The 16,316-nt window shown below is 35.6% G+C and overlaps 1 non-coding gene across 1 annotated transcript; it reads right to left on the bottom strand.

Annotated features, from left to right (window-relative positions):
- Nucleotides 1-12,741: 12,741 nt before the first annotated feature.
- On the bottom strand, nt 12,742-12,840 carry MIR10407A (microRNA MIR10407a). Its single transcript, NR_161666.1, has one exon. It is a non-coding gene; the product is annotated as a microRNA MIR10407a (primary transcript).
- Between the last annotated feature and the right edge of the window lie 3,476 nt (nt 12,841-16,316).

Below are 16,316 nucleotides of genomic sequence, written 5' to 3'. Positions count from 1 at the left end.
AAAGCCAAGTTCCCCACCTAAAAACCATTCCCGAAAAAAGTCCTATTGATCCATGATCACGCATGTAATCTTTGATTTGATAGGAAATGATTTGCAAAATCAAGTCATGACATATCTATGGTTCGGAATTAGGATAAAACACTTACATGTGTGAGATCGATACACTTTGAGTGATTTTCTTCTATTTTTGTTGAACCCAGTGCTTCCTCTAAATGGTCGTTTAGAAACGAAATGCTAACATCCAAAATCTCATTTACGGTTATGAGAAAATTTCATCAGCATACTCTCTTTCCTCGATAGACACATTGTTTTTCATCCAAAAAGCATATGTTGCTCTGATCAGTTAGAATTTTTGTCTCTTTACTAAAGCATGTTCGCATTTTGGTGAAGAAAACACCGAGACTATTTTTAGTCTCACAGTTAGCAAGAACTACGTAGGTCTGAGTTCCTCATCACAAATTGAGGATACGTAGGAGCAAAAGCCCTGCTTTTGTTGACCACCCCACCTTTTGTTACCGTGACCCAAGAGTCCGGTGGCATGCGAAGCCACATGACCGTGGGATCCCCAAATTCGTATATTCCATCATTTATCATTTGTATGTTATCTTGTTTCTATGACTTGAGGGACTAACGTTTGTTTTTGTTGTTTCGATTGTCTTTTGTTTTGTGCATACATGTCGTTTGAATTATTACGTTAGTATTTACTTCGTTGTTGTCAATAGTGTTTGTTGAAGTTCTGAAATCACGTGAAATTTTTCATTTAGGAACGTCGTCCAAAATAAAAAATGAACCAAAATCATGATAAAAAGAAAGAAGCGTTGTGAATAAATGTCTATGTATATAAAGAAAAAGAAAAATGTTTCTCATATATGAATGTAGAAGGAAAATGTGTATAGAAGGTTTTTTGCGTGTGTAAATAATGTGTGAAAAGAAATCCTTGTGTGTGTGAGCAACGAGTGTATATAAAGAAACTTTTCTATGAACCATAGGTGTGTGTTGGGAAAAACGAAAAAATCTTTGAACGTAAATAGGGTTTGTATATAGACCGTGTGACGTAAAGAGAAAGAGTTCCAATGCGTGCACAAAAAAAGTTTTGTCATGTATAAGAATGTAGATGTACAAAGAAAAGTTTTCCTCATAGAGGGCCATGGGTGTATAGTTTTGTGAATATAAAAATGAAAAAAAAAGAAAGGAAGACATCGAAGGTCGACATGTTATAGTTAGGAAGCATAAATCATTCGTAGAGAGCAAACATATCTTTTGGAAACAAGGGACTGACGCTAAGAGTTTATTTTCCTGAATAACCGAGATAAGAATGGATGAATTCATTGAACTGATGAAAGAACATAATTTGGAAACATTGGGTCTGTTTGTGTAAATTCCCAACCGTAGTATCACAATGCCATAAACGGGATGCTTGAGTGTCTACCTGGCTGTAGCCATGACTAATTTTGCACGTTGTTTCCAAATCATCATTGTCACGCGTGCCTTGTGGAATAATATGGAAGTTCGGCCCGAGACCGACACCTTGAAACCCAAATTTGTTTTACCCCAGATATCAAGATCGGGCTCCCACGATAAAAGCCCCCATTGAGACACGACCTTAGAATTTTTTGAACCTTGGCCTATCAAAAGAATCCTCATCCTTTCCCCCGAAGCAAAGGACAGCGGAATCTCCTCAAGGGAAAGCGAATAAGATGCTAAAACCCGATTTCCCAAAGAAAGGAATGGAGAAGGAGAAGTGAAAAGGAAGAAATGGAAAGAAAGAAAAAAGAAAAAGATGAAAACAAAGAAAAGAACAATAAAAAAGAAAGAAAAAGAAGTATTCCCGATCGAAGATCGAAAGGAAGTGAAAAAGGAAAAGATCGGAGGAAAACAGAGTAATTCCCGATCAATGAAAGAAAGAGAACAGAAATTCTTCAAGCCAGATAAATTTTCGGCAAGGTAGGTGACTGCCGGCAAAGGAAAACCCATTTTTGGTGGTTCTTCCTTTCAGAGTGCCACTCAAAATCATTCTCGACTGGCGATATCCCGCCCCACATAAACAAAGAGGAAAAGACCGGAACAACCAGTTTCCTCTCAAAAAACACTACCCTCGAGAAAATCCTATTGATCCGTGATCGTACGTGTGATCTTTGATTCGATAGGAAATCGTGTGCAAAATAAAGTCGTGGTGCAGTTATGGTTTGGGATTAGGGTAAAACACTTGCCTGTGAGTTTTTATACACTATGAGTGATTTATTCCCAGTTTCAGCTTAACCTGATGTTTCCCCTGAATGTTCATTCAAAAGCTAAAAGTTGACATCCTGCCTTTCATTTTCGGGTACAAGGAAGATTATCCTTGACATAAGTATATTGTTTTTCTAAGACATGGTGCTCTCGCAAATGATTTATTTTTCTTTGCAAAAAGCATGTTTGCCTTTTTTAGGTGGAAAAAAAACCGGTGGACCATTCGGTCCTGCCTCTCCTTTTTCAGAGCCCCATGAATTGCATTTTCGTTCATGCATCCTCCACCCACGAGTTTGGAGCCATGCGTAGTGATTGCTTAGTGCAATTTTCCATTCTCTACCCTGTTTCGGAGCCCCATGAATTGCGTTTTCATTCATGCATCCTCCACCCACGAGTTTGGAGCCATGCGTAGTGATTGCTTAGTGCAATCCTCCATCCTCGCCTTTTATTTGGAGCCCCATTAATTGTGTTTTCGTTCATGCATCCTCCACCAAAGAGTTTGGAGCCATGCTTCATGATTGACTAGTGAGGACCCTCTAGTGCAATCCTCCATCCTCGCCTTTTATTCGGAGCCCCATGAATTGCGTTTTTGTTCATGCATCCTCCACCAATGAGTTTGGAGCCATTCTTCATGATTGCGTAGTGTGGACCCTCTAGTGCAATCCTCCATTCTCCAATGTGTTCTTCATTGTCAAGTGCGGACCCTCTTGACTGGAAAATGTGACCTTTGTTATTTTCCCGATTGATTCCTTTGCCAAACGTGTATATTTTATTATTGTTGTTTTTGTTGTTGTTTGTATTTTGTTTTGTGTTGTGCAGAAAAAAGAAGGAGTAGAGATGAGAGCCGTCATGGGCTAATCACGAAAAGGGCAAGAAGGACGAAATCAGTGTCTTATCTTTGCTTTCCTCTTATCTCCGATAAAAGGTAAGTAAAGAGAGGCAACTGTCATACCCTAATTTCGTCAGGGGATTATTACTTGATGATATGCAACCTTAGATTGGCCGCTTCAAAATACTTGGCACCCTTTGTTGCACGATATGTAAGTCCCGAGACACGCCGGAAATCAAAGGGAAGCAGGTTTACGCGATCCGTGAAATTCCGTAATGGGGCGGAAACCAAAAGGAGGTGTTGTCGCGCAATCTGTGAGTTTCTGTAACTTCTTCGAAAGCTAAAAAAGGAGTAAATACATTATCCGTAAGGATTCGTAACCTTACGGAAAGAAAATAAGTATCGTTACGAAATTCGTAAAGTTTCGTAACGTTACGGAAAAAGAATTACCAAAAAAGGTAAGGGGGTGCATTTAGTAAAAAAAGGGGTACAAATAGCAATCAGGCCCACTTGGGCGTTCCAGATTCTTCCTCCAGAAGGCGGTTGCTTCTGGAGAAAGCAACCTTACTCGCATGGGCGAGCTGGGTGGCAAGCTCCTCCCCTAATTTGCTATAAATAGGGGGAGGAATGAAGAGGGAAGGGGTTCAGCCTTCTTGGCACTTCGTATTCTCTTAAATTTGCTGAGGAAAATTGTTTCCGTGAAGAAAATGCAAGCCGAGGTGCTTCCGTAACGTTTCCGTGAGTAATTACGCGAAGGTTTTCAACCGTTCTTCGACATCCATCGTTCTTTCTTCGTTTTCTTCGGTCTTCAACTAGTAAGTACCCCAAACCGAGCTTTTCAATTCATTCTATGTACCCGTGGTGGTCCCCATTTTGTTTCATGTATTTTTTATTCTCGTTTTCATTTACTTTCCGTACCCCCTTTTGACGTGCTTCAGTCATTTATTTAAGTCATCTCTCGCCTAATCAAAAAATAAAATAAATTTCAACCGATCATTTGATTTGTAATATCCGTTAATTTATGTTAAAATGAATTCCGACCGTTCGGTCGTGCCGTAACCACGTTAGAAATAAAAAAAGAGGTAAAATAATAATATAATAATAAAAAAATACCTTTTAGTAAAATGAAGCGAAAAAATCAATCGGACGTTTTCTCTTTGGGATTTCTCATTCTTAATTGAATTGACTAATAACTAAAGTGAAACTAAGGCTAAAATCAACCCGCCTAGTCAAGCTCGTCCACAAAAAAGTCACTAAAAAGGGTTTGAAAGTTTATCATCTCAGTTTTCCTTATCAAGTAATGGATCATTTTTAAGGTCCAATGCCTTAAAATGATCACCCTTCAAGTAAAAAGAATCGCTTGATTCACTCTTAAGAAAGAACTACGTAGGTCTGATTTCCTCTTCGATGGAGGGTACGTAGGAGCAAGAGCCCCGCTTTTGTCGACCTCAAAAAAAATAAAAAGAAATAAAAGTTAAGGTAACACAATTTCCACAATTCTAAAAATAGGTTGTTGTCCTTTGAGACAAACGTGAGAGGTGCTAATACCTTCCTCAAACGTAAATACAACTCCCGAACTTAGAATTTTCGTTTTGACCGGTTTCCTTCGGTTTTTCCTACGTTTTCCATAAATAAACGTTGGTGGCGACTCCGCGCATCTTTCCTCCTTTGGAAAGCGCACCCGTGAGCCTCTCCTCGCACGCCCGCAAAAGGGCATGTTGCGACAATAGTGACCTGGACTGGCTCCCCGATAGCAACAGAAAGTCATGCCATTCCGTGGGGGCGAGAAATGAGGCACTCACCCTCTCCGAAGAGGAGAACTCAGTGTCAGAGGAACCTCGGCGGGTATCCTCAAACAAGGAACTACCTATCAAGATGACCTTGCGGTCAATTATGGGCTCCTCAATCGAGCCCCAGAGTCCTTGCCACCTATTTCAATGGCAGAATCAGATAAAAACGAAGACATGATGGAAGATAGGAGTACCTTAAGAAATAAAATGAAGAATAAAGGGAAATCGAAAGTTGGAAAGCACAAGAGCAAGAAAGTAAGGAAGCAAGAAGGCAATGAACAGTGACCTGAAATCAAGCATCCACTCCATTTAAAGGAGAGGCGAACTCTTCGGTAACTAGCGGGAGCTGAAGTGGTGCCCTAAAATTTTGCCCCACGATGCTTCCCCACTCACGCACAAACTGCGACTCCAGTACATGCCTACTCTATGAGTGACTCACATGCAAGAGTATTGCATGTGTGCCGCACACGCCTGCAGCAACAGATGGACATTACATCCTGTCTTTAATGCTCTTTCTAACGGTAAAAAAAAAGGCATAGTTGTCAAATCTGACGACTTACCTTATCTGGCACACCAAAGATATGTCCATCACAGACAACTTGACAAAAGCAACCCGAACAACACTTGTTCAGGCTCAGGAGCTTGATAAGCTACATCAACCTGCAACTCTCTCACTTGTTGAGGTTACCACACTCGACACTAGACAATACTTGTCCATACTTGGGGGCTCGACAAACTTGTCACCCTTTACTTGTCAAGACTACTACCTCAGACATCAGACAAACTCCCTGGACATGGGAAAAACTCCTTCAACACTGGAAAATTTGTTCATCCGCAAGTCGACTCAGAGCTTAGGGGCTTATGTACTGTCCAGGACCCACAAAACACGCGTGGCATCCAACATGGCACTCTATGACACGTGTCAACCCTCCATGGCAGTCTTATTATAGGAGCGTGAATGCTCGACCCTTAGCAGTCGGGCTCCCTAACAAATAGGTTATCCTTAACCTATTAATATTCAAATGTATTTGAATAACTTTATATGTTAGCAGGTAATTAATTATCTATAAGGCCACACATTATCTACAAGATACGATTATATTCTACCTTTTATCTATAACCAAATGCTTATCTCTAACGTTATCTTAAAGCTCCCTAGCTATTATCTACAAGCCAGGAATTATTTGCAAAGGCTACAACAGCCCCTACAAACAAGGACCAACAATCACGCTCAACTACTATAAATACAGGTTCCATCGAACCCTCTACAAGATCCCATCACATACTCAGCAAATGAGCAACAAGCTTATGCCTCTCTCTCTCTCTCTCTCTCTCTCACTTGAGCCTTACTTAAGCATATAATTGTTTTATTCTCCTACCTCATATTCTTACTTGAGGGTCAGAGTCCTCTATTTTGCAAGTCCCCCCTTCCTATCAATGGTATCTTTCTAAGCCGACGTGTGAAGTCTGAGACCCCATTTCAGCCACATCTACCCTGACGTGTCACGGTTCTGGATTTTGGCAAGAACATCATTTGTGCCAATATTTAATGGGCTTAACTTCTTTAACTAGAATGAGCAAGTCCAATTTCACCTTGGTGTATGGATCTTAATCTTGCTATATTGTAAGAAAAACCTGCAGCTATTACTGATTCTAGTTGCAATGATGAGAAAGCCCATTATAAAGCTTGGGAAAGATTTAACAGACTCAACCTAATGTTTATGAGAATGACTGTTGCAGACAATATTAAGATAGCTCTCCCTAAGACTGATAATGCTAAAGAGTTTATGAGGTTAGTAGGAGAGCACTCCCAAACAGTGATAAATCTCTTGTTAGGCCATTAATGAGTATACTAACCACCATGAAGTTTGATGATTCACGTACTATGCACGATCATGTCATTGAGATGACAAACGTTGCAGCAAGACTTAAGACCTTGGGAATGGTTGTGAATGAGAACTTCCTTGTTCAGTTTATCTTAAACTAATTACCATCTGAGTATGAATCATTCCAAATGAGCTATAATACCCTGAAACATAAATGGAATATGCATGAATTGCATAGTATGTTAGTTCAGCAAGAAACGAGGCTTAAGAATCAAGGAAGTCACTTAGCTCATTATGTAAGCCACCAAGGAAATCAAGGAGCTTGAAAGAAATTTGAGAAGAAGAATGATAAACGCAAATGACCACTAAAGATCAATTACGACTCTATGCAAATCTAGAAAAAGGCATCAAAGAGCAATAATTGCCATTTTTGTGGAAAATCTAGACACTTCCAAAAGGATTTCCCAAAGCATAAGTCTTGGTTCGAAAAGAAAGGTGACTTTAATGCTTATGTCTTAATGCTTATGTATGTTTTGAATCAAATTTAACTGAAGTTCTTCATAATACATGGTAAATTGATGTTGGATGTACGACTCATGTTTTTAATACTATGCAGGGATTCCTTACCATTCAAACCATAAGCCCAAATAGAGGTGGTGAGTATTACAGAAGATACGATGAAATTAGGCAACACCCAAGTCCCTTTGCTAAACTCCTTCAGAAACATAACATTTGTGCGCAATACACAATGCCTAATATACCACAACAAATTGGTGTATCAAAAAGGTGTAATAGAACTTTAATGGATATGGTTAAGAGTATGTTAAGCAATTTAACTTTATCCGTATCTTTGTGGATGTATGCCTTGAAAACTACCATGCATTTGTTGAATAGGATTTCTAGTAAGGCAGTTCCAAAGACACCTTTTGAACTGTGGACGAATAGGACACTTAGTAAGAGACACTTGAAGGTCTGGGGTTGCTAGACAAAAATAAAGATTTAAAATCCACAAGAAAGAAAATTGGATGCAAGAACAATCAATGGATATTTCATTGGTTATCCATAAAAGTCAAAGGGGTATATGTTTTACTGTGCTAATCATAGTATGAAAATTGTCGAAACTGGAAATGCATGGTTCATTGAAAATGGTGAAATCAGTGGGAGTACAGTTCCATGAGATGTGGAAATTAAGGAAGTTAGAGTGCAAGTCCCTTTAACTTGTGCCTCTAGAAGTAAGGTGATTGCTCTTTCAGTTATTCTTCCAAACAATAATGAAGAAGAACAATACAATAATGAGCCCATGATATATAATGAACCTATTATGGAAGAACCATAAGAAGTAGCATTAAGGAGGTCTCAAAAAGAAAAAAAAAGACTAGTTATTTTGAATGACTATGTAGTATACCTACATGAAACAGAAACAAACTTAAGCATCAATGATAATGATCTAGTTTCGTTTTCACAAGTTGTTAGTTGTGATAATTTAGAGAAGTTGTTAGATGCCAAGAAAAAAGAGCTAAATTCCATGGGACATAATGGTGTTTAGGACCTTGTAGAATTGGCAAAGGGTTGTAAGAAAGTTGGTTGTAAGTGGATCTTCAAGACTAAACGTGACTCTCATGGTAACCTTGAACATTATAAGACTAGACTTATTGCTAAGGGATTTACTCAGAAAGATGGCTTTGAATATAAAGAAACATTTTCACCAATCTTATGAAAGGGTTCTTTCAGGATTATCATGGCATTAGTAGCCCATTATGACTTGGAGCTACATCAGATGGATGTGAAAACTACTTTTCTTAATGCTGATTTAAAGGAGAATGTTTATATGGACCAACCAATGGGGTTCTCAATTGAAGAAAAGAAACACATGGTGCGTAAATTAAAGAAATCAATATATGGTCTTAAGTAAGCTTCCCACCAATGGTATTTGAAGTTTAATGATAACATTGTTTCCTTTGGATTTAAGGAAAATACTATTGATCAATGTATATATCTGAAGGTCAGTGAAAGTAAGGTTATTTTTCTAATTCTGTATGTTAATGATACCTTACTTGCAACTAATGATCTTGGTCTTCTTCATGAGACTAAGAAGTTTCTCTCTAGCAACTTTAAAATGAAAGACATGGGTGAGGAAAACTATGTGATAGGGATAGAAATATTCCAAAATAGATCACAAGGATTTTTAGGCTTGTCTTAAAAAGAATATATCAATAAAGTACTAGAGAGATTCACGATGGAAAAAAGCTCAACATCCCCATTCCAATTCAAAAAGGAGATAAATTTAGTTTCGCACAATGTCCTAAACACTCACACTATTCTTGAGTTCGATCGACACAACACATTGTTCTTGGTCCAGGAGACAACAAACCTAGAGAGGTTTAACCTGTTGAAGATTTCATGGTCAGACTAGATTTAAGATGGTGTGACTGTGGCAAATTCCAAAAAATTGTACATGCCTTGTTCTCATGTTGTTGCTACTTGTAAGCATGTTAACCATGAGTACTAGAACTACATACATCCTGTGTATATGTTCAAAAGTGTCTCCAACATATACAGAGGATTGTTTGGAGAATTGTGCAACGAAGTATATTGGCCATCATGTCACGAGCCAATGATCTGCCCCGACTAGGACAAGAAAAGAAATTTTAAGGGTCATTCTATCTCTTATCATATCCACACCGAAATGGATATATAAGAACTGGGTCAACCAAAGTGATGTTCTGTGTGTCACATCCCAGGCCATTCAAAAAAAAAAAAAAATTGCTCCCACCGTATAGGCTCAAGCCAACAACGTTAAATTTATGTCATATATATCCTTTGTATTTTAAACATTTTGTTCTATTGTTGGTAATTTTATATATATATTTTGTAATTTAAACATTTTAGTTCAATTCAACTTGTTGGTTACATATATTTTTTTTTATTTCAAATATGTATTTTAATAATCAAATAAAATGAAAATACAAAGGAATTGAAATGTATGTTAGGGTGAGGTGTTGTCCAATTTTTTTTTATTTTAAAAATGTAAAATTAATTGAATACTAAATATTGCTATTTTTAACTAAACGATTTTTAAATCAACTTTATTTTAAATTAGTAAAATATTTTAAAATAAAATATATGAAAGAATGTGTTCAACATAATATGTGTAAGTGTGTCTAATAGTTTACCTATTATTTTATATCCTTAATTATTATTTAAAATAAATAATCATAATTTATTTGATATTTAATTGTATATAAAAAGATTGTGTGTGCGTGTTTTATTTTATATTTAATTAATTAATCAAAATATTTTGTTAGTATATTATGCATATTGTAACTCTTTTTTATCCGTAAGCATATTATAACTTCAGTCACATTATTTTATATAGAATGAATATAACAATGAAATTAACATTTTTAATTCATAAATCTTGCACTTTTTTCTTTAAAGAAACTTGATGAACGATGTTGCTTTAAATTTTGCTTTTATTTCTATTGATCTTTTGTGCCTAAATATGTCTATGATATTAAAATTAAGCAAACCTAAAAGTAATCAAAAGACTAAGATAAAGAAAAAATGAATTAACTAAATTTCATATATAATGAATAGTTACATTTTTTATGCATGAATAATTAAAATTTAGTAAAATAAAAAGTGATTTGAATTAGCCAAGGTAATTGAATAACATTGTAGTATTAAGAAAAAAGTGCAAACATTATACAAAATTTCATTTAACAACTTATGAGAGTTTTTTTTTTTTTGCCTATAACAACATATAGATAATTAAAAAGGAAAAAAAATTAGAATGAAAAAAAAAAGTAAAAGAAATAACAAAAAAAAAATAAAAAACCAAAAAAAAAATTAAAAAAATTAATTCAGTTTAGAAAAAAACAATTTCTAAACCGAGTTTTTTTTTTTATAAAATAAACTGGTTTCAAAATCGATTTCCTAGGAAATGATTTCTAAACTAGGTAAAAAAAATACTTTAAAAATTAGTTCCTTGGGAGCCAATTTCTAAAGTGCATAAAAAAAACTACAGCTGAAAAATCGATTCGTGGGACCGATTTCTTATCACGAACAATATTTTATATCATTGAGGTAAATACTTTTTGGGTGGTATTATATGAATAAATACTTAATTTATTTGTATTATTGGAGTATAAAAGTCACATGGAAGAATTCAATTTAATTAAAGAGATAATGTTGTTGACTATTGTACTTATAGCTGATATGGAAGAATTATTCTCAATTAAGTAGGTCAAATGATTTATATTACATTTTAAATATTATTAAATATTTTTTAGAATATATATATATATATATATATATATATATATATATATATATATATATATATATATATATATATTCGAATTTTATTTTGGAGAAATAATAATTTTTTCAACCTTTTAAGAATTTTTTTTATGTGAACAGTTATGCATAAAAAAATATTAAATAAATACAATATCATAACTAAATGAAATTAAAATTTTTAAAAAATAATCTTATCGGTTTTTAATATTCAACATATACAACAAAGTGTAAATAATAATAACCAACAACTATTGACAAAAAATAATTTTCCTTCAAATTGTTAAACAGTAAGAAAAATAATATGGGTAAATAGTCATTTTTGTTCCTGAATGTGTAATTCGCTGACAAATTCATCCCTGAAAGATTAAAATTCAAAATTTAGTCACCAAAAGTGTAAAAAGTACAACAAATTTATCCGACTATTAACTTTCCTCGATTACCATTAATAAAATAGTCTACGTGGCACAAAGGGACGAATTTGTCACAAAATTAATTATTAACGTGACCATGCTGAATAGATTGGATGAAAATGTCAGTAAGTTATCATTATTGGACCTAAATGTCAGTGATTCTTTATTGGACGAAAATGTTAATACGTTTCCATTGGACCAAAATGTCTGTAAGTTACCATTATTGAACCAAAATGTCAGTAATTTTTCATTGTATCAAAATGTTAGTAATTTTTTATTGGACGTAAATGTTAGTAATTTTTTGCTAGACCTAAATATGAGTATGATTCTATTGGACTAATTTGTTAGACCCCAAATTTCATTTTATTTAAGAGTATAATATAATTTTAGGGTAAATTTTTTATTTTTTATCGTTTTAAGTATAACATTATAATAATCATAATATTGATTGACAATCATAATTTGTCTGTCACAATAAAAATGATCCAAAATAAATGTTCTACCAATTTACTAAACTAAACATTGTAACAGTGTACCAATCATTACAAATTTATCCAAATTATAATAATTAGTCACCCTCGACACCCTAAACAGTAACGTCTTTCTCTTTAACCCCACCCAAACCCATTGAAAATACTGCACCTTGGTCTAATTCGAGGCACCTCAATGTGTTTCCCAAATCACTGGTGTTTAGGACTGCCATGAACTTGTCATCGCACGCCCCAGCGCGCATGCCCTTCATGTAGAACTCATGTGGATCCATGATGAATGTGCTATAGTGCCTCATGCATGGGGCACTCGTGTGTCTTGAGTACTAACACTGGAGCTAGAGGGACTCTAGTTGTGGCCAAAAGGCGTGGGATGTGGAGAGTGATGTCAACAACGATGACAAAGATGATGGGGCTCTAACAACTTGTCTCGCTTGCATTTAGTTCAATTCAATGTTGTTCATATATATTGAGTTACATCATTCAATTTTTAGTAGATGTAATTGTTCTTTGTTTTGAATGTTTGAGTTTTGAGTTTTAATTTCATAATTTGATATTTGAGTGGGTTTGGTTTAGTACAATTCAATTGCAGAGGGGTTTTGAGTTTTAGTTTTGAACTTGGGTTGAGTGTTATTTGTAGAACCAAAACTATGAATTCTAGTGAGCTTTTGGTGAAATTAGTGCTTGTGTTGTGTTGTGGAGGAAAAAAGTTGTTGTTATGTTAAAACTACATTAGTTTTAATTTGGAGAAAGACTTAATTAAATCAATTTTAAAAGGGTAAATAGTCATTTCCGCCCCTGAATATGTAGGGCACTGCCAAATTTGTCCCCGGAAGATGAAAATTCAAATTTTAGTCCACAAAAGTGAAAAAAATGTGACAAATTCATTCATCCGTTAACTTTCATCCATTGTCGTTAATTAAAGAACCCATGTGGCACAGAGGGATGAAAATGTCACAAAAATAATTGTCAACATGGCTATTGATATAGATTGGACCAAAATGTCACTAAGCTACAATTGAAAAAAATGTCAGTATGTTTCCGTTAGACCAAAATGTCAGTGAGTTATCATTAGACCAAAATGTCAGTAATTTTTCCATTGGACCAAAATGCCAGTAATTATTTTTGGACCAAAATGTCACTTATCATTGGACCAAAATGTCAGTACGTTTTCATTGGACTAATTTGTCACACCTAAAATTTCATTTTATTTAAAGGTAAAATATAATTTAATCTTCATTTTCTCCCCCTTTTTTTATCGTTGCAAGCATAAGTTAGAACAAATACAATAATAAGCATAATTTGTTTATTGCTATGAAATGTCTAATGTGGCAGTACTTTACTCAAAATATGAGACTCAAACAAAAAAGCACAATCATTAAGTTAATCCTTACAAAAAATGAGACTCAACTTAATTTTGTCACTACCTAATGCTGTCACAATAAAATTTTTTGAAAATAAACATTCTACCAATGTACAAAAATAAATATTGTAACAGTGTATCAATCATTACAAATTTATCTAAATTATAATAAACAGTCAGAATCTACTATAAACATAAGACAAGCATATGTCATGTTTCACTTCTTCGAATCTTGGTGGCAGGATAACCCTGATGTGGGTATGAAGCTCATGTAATTTGGTTGGTTCATCCAATGAGATGGTATCACTACAAGAAAAATCTTTATTACCGACAGAATATTTTCCACGGAATTTATTCCGTCGAATACATTTGAATTTTTGAAGGATTATATTACATTGAAAATATTTGAATTTCCGTCGGAATTTACCCCAGACATATTTTATATCGGAAAATATAAATTATTGATAGAATTTATTCACGGATTTAGGTGTGTCGAAAATTTAATATCTTTCTGACGGATTTTGCTGAAGGAATAAGCATTCGTCGGAATTTAAAATTATACCCAAACAAAAGGAAGGCAACCTTAGCCCTTTTTCATTCACGTTTCGATCTGATATCAATTCTGCAGTCGCACTCAATGCATCTTCCGTGCCGCCGTTACTCACTGTCGTCCTGTCACCAATGTTGTTGCACAACCACTGTGAGTCCACACCGCAAATATCGTTCCAATTTTCACTCCAATTTAGAAGTCAGGTTTTTTTCTACCTTGTTTTTCAGAATTTTGTTATGCATTGTTACATTTATTGTAGAAGTGCTGGCTTGGGGTAAGCCTTGGTGCAATGCTTGGAGTTATTTATTAACTAGGTTTAAGAACTTGTGGGCTTGGGAGAGTAATTTTTAGACGGAGAATCGACCATAGTCGTAAATGTTGCTGTTTTGGGGAGGGAGAACGAATTTGCAATAGGATGGATCTGGGGTGGACTCGCATGCAGTTCCCGGTGAGACAGAAGTGGTAGGATTAGTGAGTAATTAAGAAACAAAGCTTTGAAGCCATGTTGGTTTGACAGAGGAAAGAGTGAGTTATTGTGTTGATTTGTGAGTGTTGGTTGATTGTTAGCTGTGGTTCGAAAACTGTTGTAACAATAGTTTATGGCAAACCGAAAAAATTATTGGCTGAGTCACGGACAATGTCGCTTTCTTTAAGACGTTTCGTGGCACTGCCAAAAATTGTGCAAGCAGACTATCAACCACGACGTCCCCAGGATAAAATAGCCCAGATCACTGTATAAGATTCCCACTGCACTGAGGGAACCTTTTCTAGAATTACACCCTCTTGTATGACTTGAAAAGTCACTCTAAAAGGCAACCGAGAAATGTGACTTTAAAAGTCACTCTTAAAACCAACCGAAAAATATGACTTACAAAGTCACTCTTAAAGGCAACCGAAAAATATGACTTACAAAGTCACTCTTAAAGGCAACCAAAAATTTTAGAGCGACAGAAAGAAAGAGGGAGAAGTTTGCCGGAAATGCATCGGCTGAAATATGGGAGGGAGAAAGAAAAGTTGAGGAAATGCTTCTCAACTGGGGCAAGGAAAAAAGAAGAAATGAGCTCTCTATATATAGGGAGTGAAACACTATTCAAGTGTTTATCCTGAGCGATGTGGGACTTGAAGCTTTTTTTCTTTCTTTTTCTTTCAAACTTTCATTTGTTCTAATAATCCCCCACTTGAAATTTGAAAAGAAGATTTTCGAGGATTTCATAAAATTGTGCATAAACAAAGGTGTCATACAACTTGAACCTTTGCATAGTGAGTAAGATTCAGATTTTATTAGAGTGACTCGAAGTCTTGAACTCTATCTCCGACATCAAACCACACACAACCTTTTCATAGGTGTATTCTATAAAGCCCGTGCGTTAAAGGCCATGCACGTCTATCCCGGTATAGTGAACGCTCTAGAAATTTTTGCCCAAAATTTCATATGAAGCGGCCCCCACTTCAACACTCACATAGGTGAGTCTATCAAGAGTACTCCTGTAGCCTAGGTACTCCACTCAATGTAGAGCATAGATCTCATTAAGAATTATGAATTTTTTCCATAACTCATCCTCTTGTTACTTCAGGAATCATGCTGCTTTCACTTATAACAGCATGTTCATCTCATATCACTTCATAACTTGTTATTACCCATTGAACCTAGTTCTTGGGATCTCCAGTCATATAGGTCGGGTTACCATCATGAATGATCATCGCAGTAAGGGCAATAGTCCCATTCTTTTAGAAGTGTTATGGACTTTCTCTCTAGCTAATCCTTTCGTCAAAGGATCTGCTAAATTATCATCAGTGCGCACGTGATCCACTCTAACAGCTCCTGTTGAGAGTAATTCTCTAACAGTGTTGTGCTTACGACGTATCTGTCGTTTCTTACCATTGTAATAACGATTCTCAATTTTTGCAATAGCCGCGGTACTATCACAATGGATCAACACAGCTGGTATCAGTCTTTCCCATAAAGGAATCTCTGCTAGTAAGCTTCTTAGCCAACTTGCTTCCTCACTAGCAGTTGCTAGTGCTATCATCTCAGATTCCATAGTGAACTGAGCTAAGATAGTCTGTTTCTTTGACTTCCAAGAAACAGCCCCACCAGCTATGCTAAATATATAGCCGCTGGTTGCTTTGGAATCATCTGAAAGAGTGTTCCAATCTACATCGCTGTATCCTTCAAGTACAGCGGGAAACCTTTTATAATGTAATCCAAGATTTATGGTTCTTTTAAGTTACCTCATTACCCTTTCAATAGCGTGCCAGTGCTCCATACTAGGTCTACTGGTAAACCTGCATAATAATCCCACAACATAGGCTATGTCAGGTCTAGTACAATCAGTGGCATACCTAAGGCTGCCAATGATACTTGCGTACTCAGTTTGTCGTATACCTTCACCAGTGTTCTTAAACAGTTTTACACTTGGATCATATGGTGTACTAGCAGGTTTACAGTCAAAGTAGTCATATTTCTTTAAGATCTTCTCAATGTAGTGAGATTGATCCAGAGAAATTCCCTCTTTTGACCTAGTAATC

Source organism: Glycine max, chromosome 1 (assembly GCF_000004515.6).
Source record: "Glycine max cultivar Williams 82 chromosome 1, Glycine_max_v4.0, whole genome shotgun sequence".
Classification (NCBI taxonomy): Eukaryota; Viridiplantae; Streptophyta; class Magnoliopsida; order Fabales; family Fabaceae; genus Glycine; species Glycine max.
Note: the sequence above shows the minus strand (reverse complement) of the source record. Positions and strands in the feature narration are given on the sequence as shown.